The sequence below is a fragment of the Neolamprologus brichardi genome, chromosome 14 (assembly GCF_056152115.1).
Source record: "Neolamprologus brichardi isolate AB-2024 chromosome 14, ASM5615211v1, whole genome shotgun sequence".
In the NCBI taxonomy this organism is placed as follows: Eukaryota; Metazoa; Chordata; class Actinopteri; order Cichliformes; family Cichlidae; genus Neolamprologus; species Neolamprologus brichardi.
Window position 1 is genome coordinate 15,310,197 of NC_142117.1, and position 12,773 is coordinate 15,322,969.

The following is a 12,773-nucleotide window of genomic DNA, read 5'->3' on the forward strand; positions in this document are numbered from 1 at the left end:
CCTGCTTTAAGCAGTCATTATAAGTTTGCTATTCTGTTGGTCAGTAGGTAATTTAGCTGAAAACCCAGCCACAATCCGTGGTTGGATCTGTGAAAGGTGAGCCAGTTTAGTCACGAGCTGCAGATGGTACAGAGTTTGCAGGCTGACAGCAGAGGCCTGGAATGCAGGCCTGCTGTGGCTAGTTAGCCATCCAGAGCTAAGCAGCGTGCAGCACAGCGAATAAAGTGCACTCTGCGCCTTTCTGCTACATGGTGTGTTCTGTTCTGGTCTCCAGGATAATCAGGACAAATGGAGAGCAGCTGCTTTTTTGAGAAGGGGGTGGCAGTGCGGAGAAGGGGATGGGGTGTACGAGAGCAAAAAGACAAAGCGCCGAGATTTTACATGGGAAAAGAATGTGGACGAAATGAATGGGAAGAGAACATGCCCGAGGCTACTTGGAAGGGGAAAAAAAAGAGGATCGGGCCTGGCACATAGGAGCAGAAGCGATATAGGAGGCAAAAGTGCAAGTGTAACCTACAGTCAGACGTTTAATGGCTGTGGTTTCTTTTAAAGAGGATTTACATGACTTTTACACTTTCAGGGATTCTTGTGTCTGCGCACTGTGAGGAGAGCCGGGCCGAAAGGTCGACACGTCACGAATCGTGAGCTGCAAGCTGCAGTCGTTCAGAGCTCCCTGGATATCCCAGGGTATACGTGACTCACGCTGTGGCAGCAAGACGTGACTTACTAAACTGTGGAATTGCCCACCCTGAGTCACTGCAGGGGCTTTGGGATAATGTATTTTGTCCCTTTCATTGCATTTGCTTCCACTTCTCTCTCTCCCCTTTCAAAGCCAAGTCCCATATCCCAAGGGTCCTTTCTCTCCACTCTGCCACTCACAAGCTCTTTCATTCTCATCCTCTCTCCTCTAATTTTCCTCACTATCTGAGTTTACAGATCTCCCCCTGTGTGACTGATGTCCCGGACAGAGAGGGAAGGGACAGCGGAGAGGAGACTGCGAGAAGGCGAGGAAGGAGTGGGGAGAGATGAGTTTTGCAGACCTGCCACCAGGCTGCACACATTCCTCAAGGGCTGTGCATCCTGTTCTTTCATCCCCACCTCCATCGAGGCTCACACACCATGCTGCACGTACGCACGACTCGCAAAGCTCAAACACGCACCCACCACCCGTCCCTCCGCCCACACTAGTGCCCACTCTTCCTCCAGCACACTCCCTAGAACAGGAAATGGTGACTTTCTTTCTTTCTTTCTTTCTTTCTTTCTTTCTTTCTTTCCTGCTTGCATCCTCTTCTCCATCACCGAGCCACTTGATAACAGAGTACAGCAGCAGCTGGGACAAGAAACTAAAGAACTTATGAATTCATACTAATCCATGTGTAATGGACATTTAAAGGAAACACTCCGACAAGGAATAATGAACGCTGGGTTTTGATCATCCTTCTTAACAGATGGGTCACATCAAAATGTCTCTGCTTCAATTTATCATCCACATGATGGATTTTCTGCGACGTCTAATTATTCTTGCGCACAGACGATAAGCTGAACTACCACAGGAGTTTTACAGCACCCAGATCAGAAACAGGAGGTCAATCGGACAAAGAAAGAAAGAAAGAAAAAAGAAATACTGAAAAAAAGACGAGGTCAGGCACATGGGAGAAATACAGCTGCAGTCTTTTATACACGGTATGAATACGAGCAAAGAGCGAGGGGGAAAACACAGCAAGAGGGAAGACGTTAGGGTAGGGTGAGCAATCACAGAGGCAGCAATCACGCGAGTATCTGCAGTGAGAGGCAAAGGTGAGGACAAATTAAAACCAATCATAACTTAGCGCTCACATAGAAAACATATTTCTCTTGTTAAACAGCAGTGAGCTCACCAAACTTGAATTGTCACAGTTATCTTCCACGAGACGCTGTGACGTTTAGGTCTAAGCTTTAAAGTCTGATGAATAATGAGCTCTAATGTTGGTTACATGGTCTTCTCCAAGAGGTTTCTTCTTGTTAAAACTGAGATTTTCCTTCCCATTGTCACCAAGTGCTTGTTTAGAGGTCATCTAAATGTTGGGATTTCCTCTGTATTATTGTAGGGTCTTTATTTTACAATGTAAAGCATCTTGAGGGGACTGCTGTTGTGATTTGGCGGTATATAAATAAACTGGACAGATAGCTTCCTGTTAGGATATCAAGGAAACAGCAACGTGTCAAAAAAGCAGTTATTGTTTTTAATGTCCTTGAAGTAAAATTGTCAACATGAACACAATCAGTCTTTCATATGAGGAACCGAGACAAAAATAGGCACTAATACCTTTAGCCTTAGTCGCAGACTTGAATGAATGAACGACAAATGCAAGTTCATCTATCATGTCTGGAGCAGCTAGAGTCCCAGCCCATCCTATTAACAAACACTGCAGCACTGAACATGAAAATGGGATGGGTATGCTGATTCATAACCTGTCCTTGTTTGGCAACCACTAAGTTAAGTCAGTGTGTACTTCAATTATTAAAGGAGTGCACACGTCGGAGTGAATGACAGATGCAAAACTCAGTCAACTGGCGTGTGTGTGTGTGTAAGCGTGTACACACAAGCCGTAATCCTTGAGGCCTTAGGAAGGTGCAGACACATTCAGTCTTTTCCTGTAGCTTCCCATTAATTCCACCTGTACACACTGGGAGTGAGCCGAAGCCAGCTCTTGCTCTTGCTGCCTCCCCCCCTCCCTCACTGAAATTCCCCGGTCTGCACTCTCCTGATCCACATTGTTCCTCGCTGCACACTGTGTTCTCAGCCACAGCTCTACCCTAGTTTGAATGGATAGGATGAGCATATTTATTCAAATCAACATCTGAATAGCCATTTTTGCTGGAACACATACGACAGCTGCCACATGGCTGCTGAACTTTTGATAATGTTGCCATGGGAATGGGCACTGGCACAGTGCGTGAGGCTCACAGAGCTGAGGTTTTGCCAGCTGTGAACATTTGGATTGTGTGTATCTGCAGTGCCCCCTCACACACACACACACACACACACACGTTTAAATAGCTATGTTTATGAGGACTAGGTGTTTTGCATCACTTAACCATCACGTGTAAATGCCTAACCCCAACCCCGATCTTAACCATCACCTAGACCTTTGAGGCCCTGATCTTAAGCACACACATGCTAAAATGTCTTCATATCAGTGTCGAAAACTACTTTTGTTCCCCACAACAAACGCACACACACAAACACCAACACTCAGCTGCCAAGTAATCTTTTCATTTTGATGAAAACAAGGGCTGGGCAGGTCTCTTTTGGATACTTTCCCTCACATTTGGATGGTTATATCTTCAGAAGTGTAATTGGTAAAATGTGGACTCACTTTTCTCAGGTAATGGGAACTTTAAAGGCCTTTTCAGATGCCTAATGTGCCACACAGAAGACACAAGAAGGGGTGAAACACCTACAACTATTTTAACCTGAAGTGAGTTTGGCACAAATGCAGGGAAAATCAGGAATAAGGTTTTGGGTGTCACACACCTTTTGGGATATATCTAGATTGATTCTCTTTAAGATTATTTAGTGGATATAGTCCAGTGAGGACAAAATACTTTGACGAAATCATTATATCTAATCATACCTAATATGGTCACTTCCTAAAAGAAGAACTGGACAGATTTGAAGTGTTAATACTGGCAAGGCTCCTTCTTAAGTCTGTCTGAGTCTCAGACTTGTCCTGCAGGTTGGTGAATCACTGTTAAGCAGACTATACAGTAATCAGGTGCTCCATTAATCATGATATGAACACTTGCTGATAAAAATCATGTAATCATACACTGGAAGTGAGCTCAGCATGAGAAATATAACACCTTCTCTCTGAAAGAAGATGTAATAATATTAATGTTTTTGTTTTTGTGGATGACTAATGAAATGAGTGGGATGTTTGTTCCTGTGCAACCTTTTTAAACACAATCCTTCAATGCAAAGTGATGATGCTTTCATATCTACATACGCCTTTGCCTTTAATACAGCAGTATGTCATCCACGCAGACAGTTTGTGATTAATCTAACTGTACGTTAGGTGTTTTCATGTGTTTTCATGTTTCTGAGTAAATTGGTCCAATAAGGTACCTCTCTGGCAGTTATAAAGATCTATACAAAGTACACAAAACAGACAGTAAAATCACAAAAAATGCCCAGTAATGACACGACAGAGGCCCGCTCCGGGTTCACATCGGACACATGAACTGGTGAATAATTCAGCTCGGACAAACAAGCTCTTTTACTTGTTCTCATGTCTGAGCCACGACTGTTTGTGAGGGGAGAATCGCGATGTTGTTAAGCCTCAATAATTAAGGACGGATCCACAGCACTGTGACATGACTAACCTTTTGAACTCGGCACAGACGAACTTGGTTTGCGTGCATGCTGGCGTACATAGGCACACGCGCATGCACACACGCACGAATGCTCCATATGGCACGATTAACCTTTTGAACCTTCAACAGAAAGAGGCAGACAGACCCACATGGTCATAAATGAACATCCTTAGGCATGCAACCTTGTGTGAGAACTGGGTCTCGGATATATTCTCCTAATAAGAGAGCAGAAGCTACCTGATTCTCCTATAGACTTATATAAATATAAAGACGGATGCACTGCTGCAGAGACAAAAGACTGACGTGTTCTTGGGAGTGGCACTGACCTTTTTTTCTGGGCTTTCAATCACCTCTTCAAAGCTTGTGGCGTGCCAAACAGGATGTCTTTGAAGGAAACAACCTTTTCATCATATACATTGTTGCAAAATTTGCACCACTTTTAGAAACAGTATAACAAAATTAAACTAATGCGGACTACACCCGAGGCCCATTGCATTGAAAATTTCAATAATTGTTTCACTGTAAGTTTTTCATAGAAGCACAATTTATGAAGGCAAAAAAAAGTTGCTAAAACACATCGTAACAACACACTTGGTTGCACACAGTTACAGCCTGTAAATCCACTGTTGCTCTGAGTCTCCTGAGTTTTCCTTGATTTATAGGGTTTAAACTGGTATTTCAACGGATCCACTGCATGTCTGACCCATTACACAACTGGTGTTATTTCAGTGAAATAGGGCACAATGTCCCGGACAGTAGTGAGGAGCTCTGTTCCATTCAGAGCTAGCATGGCAGTGGTAATAGCTCATCTAAAGTCCCTCCTTGGTAAAGGAAGAAAATTGTGCACAATTAATAAAAAACATGTAAGTTTTACAGTTAGTAGTTGTTCATGTCAGGCGCGCTTTGGCTGAACAAAAGAAAGGCATAATACTGTAAATGTGGTATAACTCCAAACAGTTTCCCCTGAATTAAAAGCATTAATAGCACTATACCGAATAGTATCAACAAATAAATGTTTTGTCATGTTCCTTACATTTTAACGATAAAGCATACCGACAAGAGAGAGAGGGAGAGTAGAGGCATCTGTGAGTGAGCAAAACAAGCATAATGTAGTGAGGATAGATGCTTTACCCACTCTACCTGTTTAACCTTGGAACATTTTTAGCAAAACACTCTAAAGAGAGCACATTTAGTTGCATAAAATAGTATATTTGTAGTGGTATCAGTCACATCTAAAGAACAGCGAGTGAGGAAATTAACATTAGCAACTTGATTGATCTGTGTAAACTATGAACCAGGCTGTAGTCAGTCTTTGTCCTCCGTGTCCAAGCTCTCTGACAAGTGCACTTCAGTGCTTCGGCGCAAAATTAGATCACTTTCATGTGAGTCTTCCCGCCTGCTCGGGTTCCTAAAAAGGGCTTGTTCCTGGAGCCCACATCTCTCCGTGTCGCCTCCTTCCCCTCCTCCTCGCAGGACGGAACCCCAATTAGATAAACGGGAGCTGACAGCAGGACTGGTGGAGCCAGTGAGATACGGCAGAGGATGATAAAAGAAGGAAAAGGGAAAAGGCAGATAGAGTCGGACAGAAAAGGAGCAAGCCTTGATGTTGTATCTGCTCTGATTAACAGCGAAGAAGCTGAAGAGGCAGTAGTTTTATTTAGGTCAGGTGGCTTTTTTTGCATTTGTTTGGCCCTTTTGTGCATCATCGTCAATTCGCACAGGAAAGACGGCTGACATTATAGCATATACCTAAAAGGCCACTTCTCGGCATAATCAAAAGTGTTTACTGCTACTTCTTGTTTTGTTTTTGGGTCTTTGGGAAAGTTTCATCTTCACTCTTATGAGAGAAGATGGTTTGTATAGCAGCTCCACTTACTAAATGTTGTACACTAAAAGGAAGTAACGTAGCAGAGAAAAAACGAGCAAAGAAAACAAGTGGTGGAGATAATTATAAAATGCTTAAAACAGAGAAAAAGAGGCACTAAAAAGACAGAAATGATTACTGAGTCAATGAACTCCCTCTCTGATTTAACCACGACAGCATACATATGCACATGCACATCCAAATTCTTTCTGCGGCCGTGTAAAATGCAGCCTAAAGCTCAGCCTCAGGCTGGGCCTTAAAGGTCACGATCTCTACGCCGCTCTCGAAGGTCGCACAAAGTTCATGACACAGGCCCGACCATATTTGGCTGCTCGCTCTCTTAAAGGCTTAGAAGTGAAATTTGAAATGATAGAGAGGGAGGGAGGAGGAAGGAAAAAAAATCTGGAAAGCTGGAATGTTCATTGGTTGCAGCTGGGCATCGCTGGAGCAATATGAACCTGGGTTTAAAGCAGGAAGTGAGAGCGTGCACGTCTGTGCGTCTGCAGATCTGTGTGCATACATATGTGCACGCATGTCAGCATGTTTGTGCAGCATGCGTGTGAATGAAGAGTTATGAGATATCGTGCTAATACGACGCGAAAAGTAGACTTTTCCAAATACATACAGTCTGTGTGAAAGCAACATGGCTGCGTGTCTGCACGCATGGCAGCATGTGTGCGGATGACTGAGATATTAGAGGAATATAACAAAGCTTAAGCCAGAAGTATGAGGTTACAGGTCCATGGTTTTTGCTATGGATACCAGAAAGCCAGACAAGAGACAGAGGGACTCTTATAGGCATAGTAACGCTTTACCCACCCGAGTGTTGTTTTGACCTCACCAGTGACTCGATCACTGATCATTTTAGACCTCCTGACAAAAGTTTGGACACACTTTTGTCATTCAGTGTTTTTTCTTTAATTTTACTACTTTCTACACTGAAGATATCAAATATATGAAGCGGCATATATGGAATTATGTAGCAAAGAAAAAAAAGATAGATAACTCTAAATATATCATATTTTATATTCCTGAAAGTAGCCACCCTTTGTTGACAGTGCTGCAAAGTCTTGGCCTTCTCTCAATGAGCTTCATGATGTAGTCACTTGAAATGGTTTTCACTTCACAGATTGGAACCATCAGTTGTGTTGTGCAGAAGTCAGGTTTGTACAAAGCTGACAGCCCTATTTATCAACTGTTAGAATTCATATTATGGCAAGAACCAATCAGATAAGGAAAAATATATGACAGTCCATCATTACTTTAAGAACGGAAGGTTAGTCAGTACAGAAAATTGCTAAAACTTTGAATGTTTTCAGAAAAACATGTTAAAAACCATCAAGCGCTACGACAAAACTGGAAGCTCAATCATCCAGGTAAGTAAATCCCCAAAAGCTGATTCTGTTTATCTGAACGCAGCGTTTTCAGTGGGAGAAACTGGAAGACCAAGAGTCACCTCTGCTGCTGAGGATAAATTCATCTGAGTCACCAGCCTCAGAAATCACAAGTTAACACCACCTCAGATTAGAGCCCAGGAAAAATACCACACAGAGCCCCAGTAGCAGACACATCTCTACATCAACTGTTCAGAGGAGACTGTGTGAATCACACCTTTATGGTCAAATAGCTGCTAAGAAACCACTATTAAGGAAAAACAACAAACAGAAGAGATTTATTTGGGCCAAGAAACACAAGGAATAGACCAGTGGGAATCTGTGCTTTGGTCTGATTAGTCCAAATTTGAGATCTTTGGTTCCACCCACCGTGTCTTTGTGCGGCGCAGAAAAGGTGAACGGACGGTCTCTACATGCATGGTTTCTACCTTGAAGCATGGACCCGTGATGGTGTAGGGGTGCTTTGCTGGTGACCTGTTGGGAATTTATTCAAAATTGAAGGCGTATTGAAGGCATACTATGGTTACCACAGCATCCTGCAGTCACATCCAGTTTGTGTTTAGTTGGACCATCATTTATTTTTCAACAGGACAATGACCCGCAAACACCTCCAGGCTGTGTAAAGGCAATTTGACCAAGAAGATGATGATGGAGTGGTGGCAACATTGGCAAGGAAAAACTCCCTTTTAACAGGAAGAAACCTCGGGCAGAACCAGGCTCAGGGAGGGGCTGAGGGGACGAAGACAGGACAAAGACACGCTGTGAAAGAGTAATTAGTGATTAAATGTAGAGGGGTGTATAAACACATAGTGAGTGAACAAAAAAAGGTGAGTGAAGAGCAGTCGGTGCATCACGGGAAGGGAGATTTTCCTTCCCACTGTCACCAGAGCTCGTGCTCATATCATCATCTGACTGTTTGGGTTTTCTTTATTTGCTCTGTATTACTGTACGGCCTTTACTTTACAGTATAAAGCTACCAGAGACAACTGTTCTTGTACTATGGCACTATATAAATAAAACTGAATAGAATGAAAAATGGCTGCGACAGTTATTGAGTGCTGCGAGAAAGCAAAATACACAGTTTCAGCTCTAAAATTCTCGAGTCAAATGCAGATGTTACGTCTGAAACTGCGTCTCACACGAAGAAATAACTGCCTGCTTTGTTACACAGCCCGCGGCAGATCAAACGTGCCATTGTTCTGCTGCTTGTCTCGGTTACATTGTCGTCTATAAGATGATAAAATAACACAACGAGTAAAATGCAAGCCCCGACTGTAAAACCAGCAAAGGCAATTTTACATGCACAATGCTACATGTTACAAATCAGTTTGTGAGTGTTTACTGTCTCATTTCTTTACAAAGAAAAGCCCTTTTTGCCCACTGAATAATTTAGACTGGAAAATTTAATGAGCTGGAATCAAACTGATGCATGTGTGTGTGTCTGTGTGTAGGTGCACATTTGAAGCTAATGTACAATGAGACCCAAATGAATTATAAATCCATCCAAATTGATTTGGATCTGTTTTAGAAGCCCGGTCTCCATTCAGAGTCTTACTTTAAATGAGCAAGCAACATTAAGACATAAACACACACACACACACACAACATGAAGCAACACACTCCTTTGAATAATTCAAAGTTCTGTCGTTGTTCTTATGATGGCTATACTTTATCTTTCTCTCACACACACCGAGTCCTGTTTGTGTATCCGCAGCCTCTTCTCTCCTCTGTCCCTCTTCCATTTTTTTTATTCTGCCCTCACACATCCCTTGTCTCTCTCATCTCGTCTCTCCTCTCATCCCCTATCTTCATCTACTCCTGCACTCCCCCTCCCCCTCCCTTCGTCTCTCCTCTCCTAACCCCAGCAGCCAGCAGGTCTACAGAGTAGTGCTCTCTGTGTGCCAGCAGCAATTCCTGGAGGGCAGTCAGGCAAACAAACCCAGGCAGTGCCCACTGCATGACTCACAGAGATACAGAGACAGAGCGAGAGGAAAGGGGTAGAATCATTAAGATGAGAGAGCAAAAAGATATGAAGCTGTTAAGAGGCGATGAGAGGGAACAGAAGGAGATTGGGGGTAAAAAAAAAAGTGTTGAGAGTGCAAAAGGCGGTAAGGGAGATTAAGAGTGGGAGAGGAAAGACACGTAGAGAGAGTGGGAGATGGGGGCAAATGGAGGGCAACCTGCGCGATCTCGCATGCACATGAGAAGAGCGGGCAGCGAGGAGGCTCGAAGAGAGCGCGTAAAAGAAGTCCTTCTCCTCCTCCCCCCACCTCACTCTCTCCACGTCCCCTCCTTTCACTCAGTCTCTGCAATTGATCTCTCTTCTGCCAAAAAGTGAAGCCCAGCACGACAGTCTTACATGAGCCGCCTGAACCCGAGCGCAGGGCCGAGACAGAAGGATGCACTTAGAGAGAGACAAAGCAGATGAAAGTTAAAGGTTGCTGCTGATAGATGAGGATAGCCACATCAGGATAGCTGGGACGCTTGCAGATAGCCTGTCAATTACTGCGTACCAAATGTTACTGACAGATAGATGGAAGCCTATCCCAGGCAGGGTGCATCCTGGACAGGTTTCCAATCTGGCACCAATTAACCTAACTCCACACAGAAAGGGCCTGGGAGGATGCTGGATTCAAACCCAGGACTTCTGATACAACAGTGCTGATCTCTGCACCGCCGTCCTGCCCCATATTACCCAGAGACCGTATCTAGATCCTGACTGGCAAAATACCAGCACTGATTGTGTTTTCTATATGTTGAAACACACACTTTCAAACACTCTTCAGGTTTAATGTGCTGAACAGAAAGATACTGGATATATATACAGTGTAAATGTCCACCAATGGCCTAAATGGTAGCACTGGAAACAAATACAACTCACAAACAAGTCCGAAACGGAGAGATATTCTGTGAGTGATTTCTAGGATTTTGGGATTGATCCTCGCCTCTGCCAACCTCCTTCTGAACTGCATTAGACATGGTGCTTAGATAATACACTTGTGGGGATGAGGGGAAGGAGATCCAGGGAAGGTGGAGACAGAGAGACCTGAGCATGGGAGATTTTTGTTTGCAGAGTTAATTACCACTGCACCAAGGCAAGAACAAAAATTCCCCTTTGAATTGCAGACTACCTGAAAAAAACAGGTATTGATACTAGAGATGGACCGATCCGATATTACGTATCGGTATCGGTCCGATACTGAGCCAAATTACTGGATCGGATATCGGCGAGAAATAAAAAATGTAATCCGATCCATTAAATATCAAAAAAGCACCACACAAAACTTGCTACATGGCGTAACTCGGCTCATAACCGTAGCACGTCGCAGCAGTATGCATCACGTGATAGAGGGCTGTGTGTATTTGTAGCCTTGCTAGCAAACCAGCATTTCATCTCTGAGGAAGTTTTCCCAGAGAGAAGTAAAGCCTGTGTGTAAGTTCATCTCTGAATGTCTGTAAAGCATTCCCACGTTAAGCTTAACAACAGATATATGGAGCGACTGCCTCTCTCTCTCTCTCTCTCTCTCTTGCCGCTACTTCAATCGTGAAACTGCTTAATGATCAGCTGATCAGCTTTTCTGTCGCGAGTCCCTCTCTCTTCTTTGTTTTTGTCTCACTTTGCACCAGAAAGAGGAAACCAGCGGCTGAACAACAGCAGCACTATTAAGCTTGATAAGCTGTTGTTAGAATTTATTTAATATTACTTTCTACACCAGGATCTTTTTCTACGCAGCTGACGTAACTGTGCAGGGGCGGATCTAGCAAAGTTTAGCCAGGGGGGCCGATAGGGCATGAACAGGGAAAAGGGGGCACAAAGACATACTTTTCTTTCTTATTCTCATTTAAAATATCTAGCTTTTAATAAATAATTATCTGACTCTTACACCCAAAGTTTTAATCTGATGTAAAATACATAGAAGTCCATTACTGTATATAGTAACTGTTAAGTCTAATATACCCTAGTAAGCTATAGTACTTTTTCCTTTGGGAAGATACCATCTGTGCAGTCTGCAATTCTGTTGAAGAAAGATGTTGAATCTATTTAATTATTCTTGAAAAATAATTTCTTTCTGTGCATTTTTCCCCCTGCATCAAATTAAATTTGATTACATCGATTAACCATCAAGCATTAAGAAGTGGAGGGTGGTTCCCTATTTTTTTTTTTGCTGGGAGTTTGCAACCCTATTAGTTAGGTTGCTTGATATTTCTGCTAAGTACTCTTTAAAATACCAGAATAGGGAGGATGGAGTAGGTTTACGTTTATTAGATTGATCAGTGTTGCTGATCTATGAAATATTTTGGGCGCAGTGTATTTTTTACATACAGGTATAACAGAATAGCTTTAGTGTTGTTATTTATTTAAACTTGAGTATAAACTTATACAAAATGCAGCAAGATATTAAAAAAACGTATTGATTAAAAAACACACTATATCGGATTCATATCGGTATCGGCAGATATCCAAATTTATGATATCGGTATCGGTATCGGACATAAAAAAGTGGTATCGTGCCATCTCTAATTGATACTACAACATTGTATTTCATAGAGCACGTGTTCTTTAAAGCATTTGTTGACATTTCCGGGTAAAATAGGCTCATTTGCTTTCTTGTTAACAGTTAGATGACAAGATTGATGCCACGCTAACAAACTGTAGGATAAGTATAGGCGGAAAAAAAATCCACCATTGAGCACACTGAAAACTCTGACTTATTTTATTATAAACCGCAGAGGCGGTTTATAATACATGATTTACAACTACACAATTAAATGTTCATCTATAATTTAATGATAGTGGCCAATTAAATTTTTCACCTGGAGTTCATACACTCTGTCGGTTAAACTTTAATGCAGACATCTGACCAGTTGCATAATAGAAAACACTTGGCAGTCTGCTTCAGCTACAATCTCAACTAGACGTGCCCTTAAGGAGGACTAATTATGTTCATTTCCAGCTCCATATTTTTATTTGCTAGATTAGCTGTGGTTCCAAGTTCAAAACAAACCTTATTGATCTTATAGGGCACCTTTGTGCAGAGCCTTTGCTACTTGTCTGACTGAAGCAAGCTGTTGCAGCTCCTCCTCTTTTGTGATCGGGTGCCCCTCATTGGCAGGTTTGAAAAGCAAATAGATGTGGATGCTGTGGACCAGATGAACAT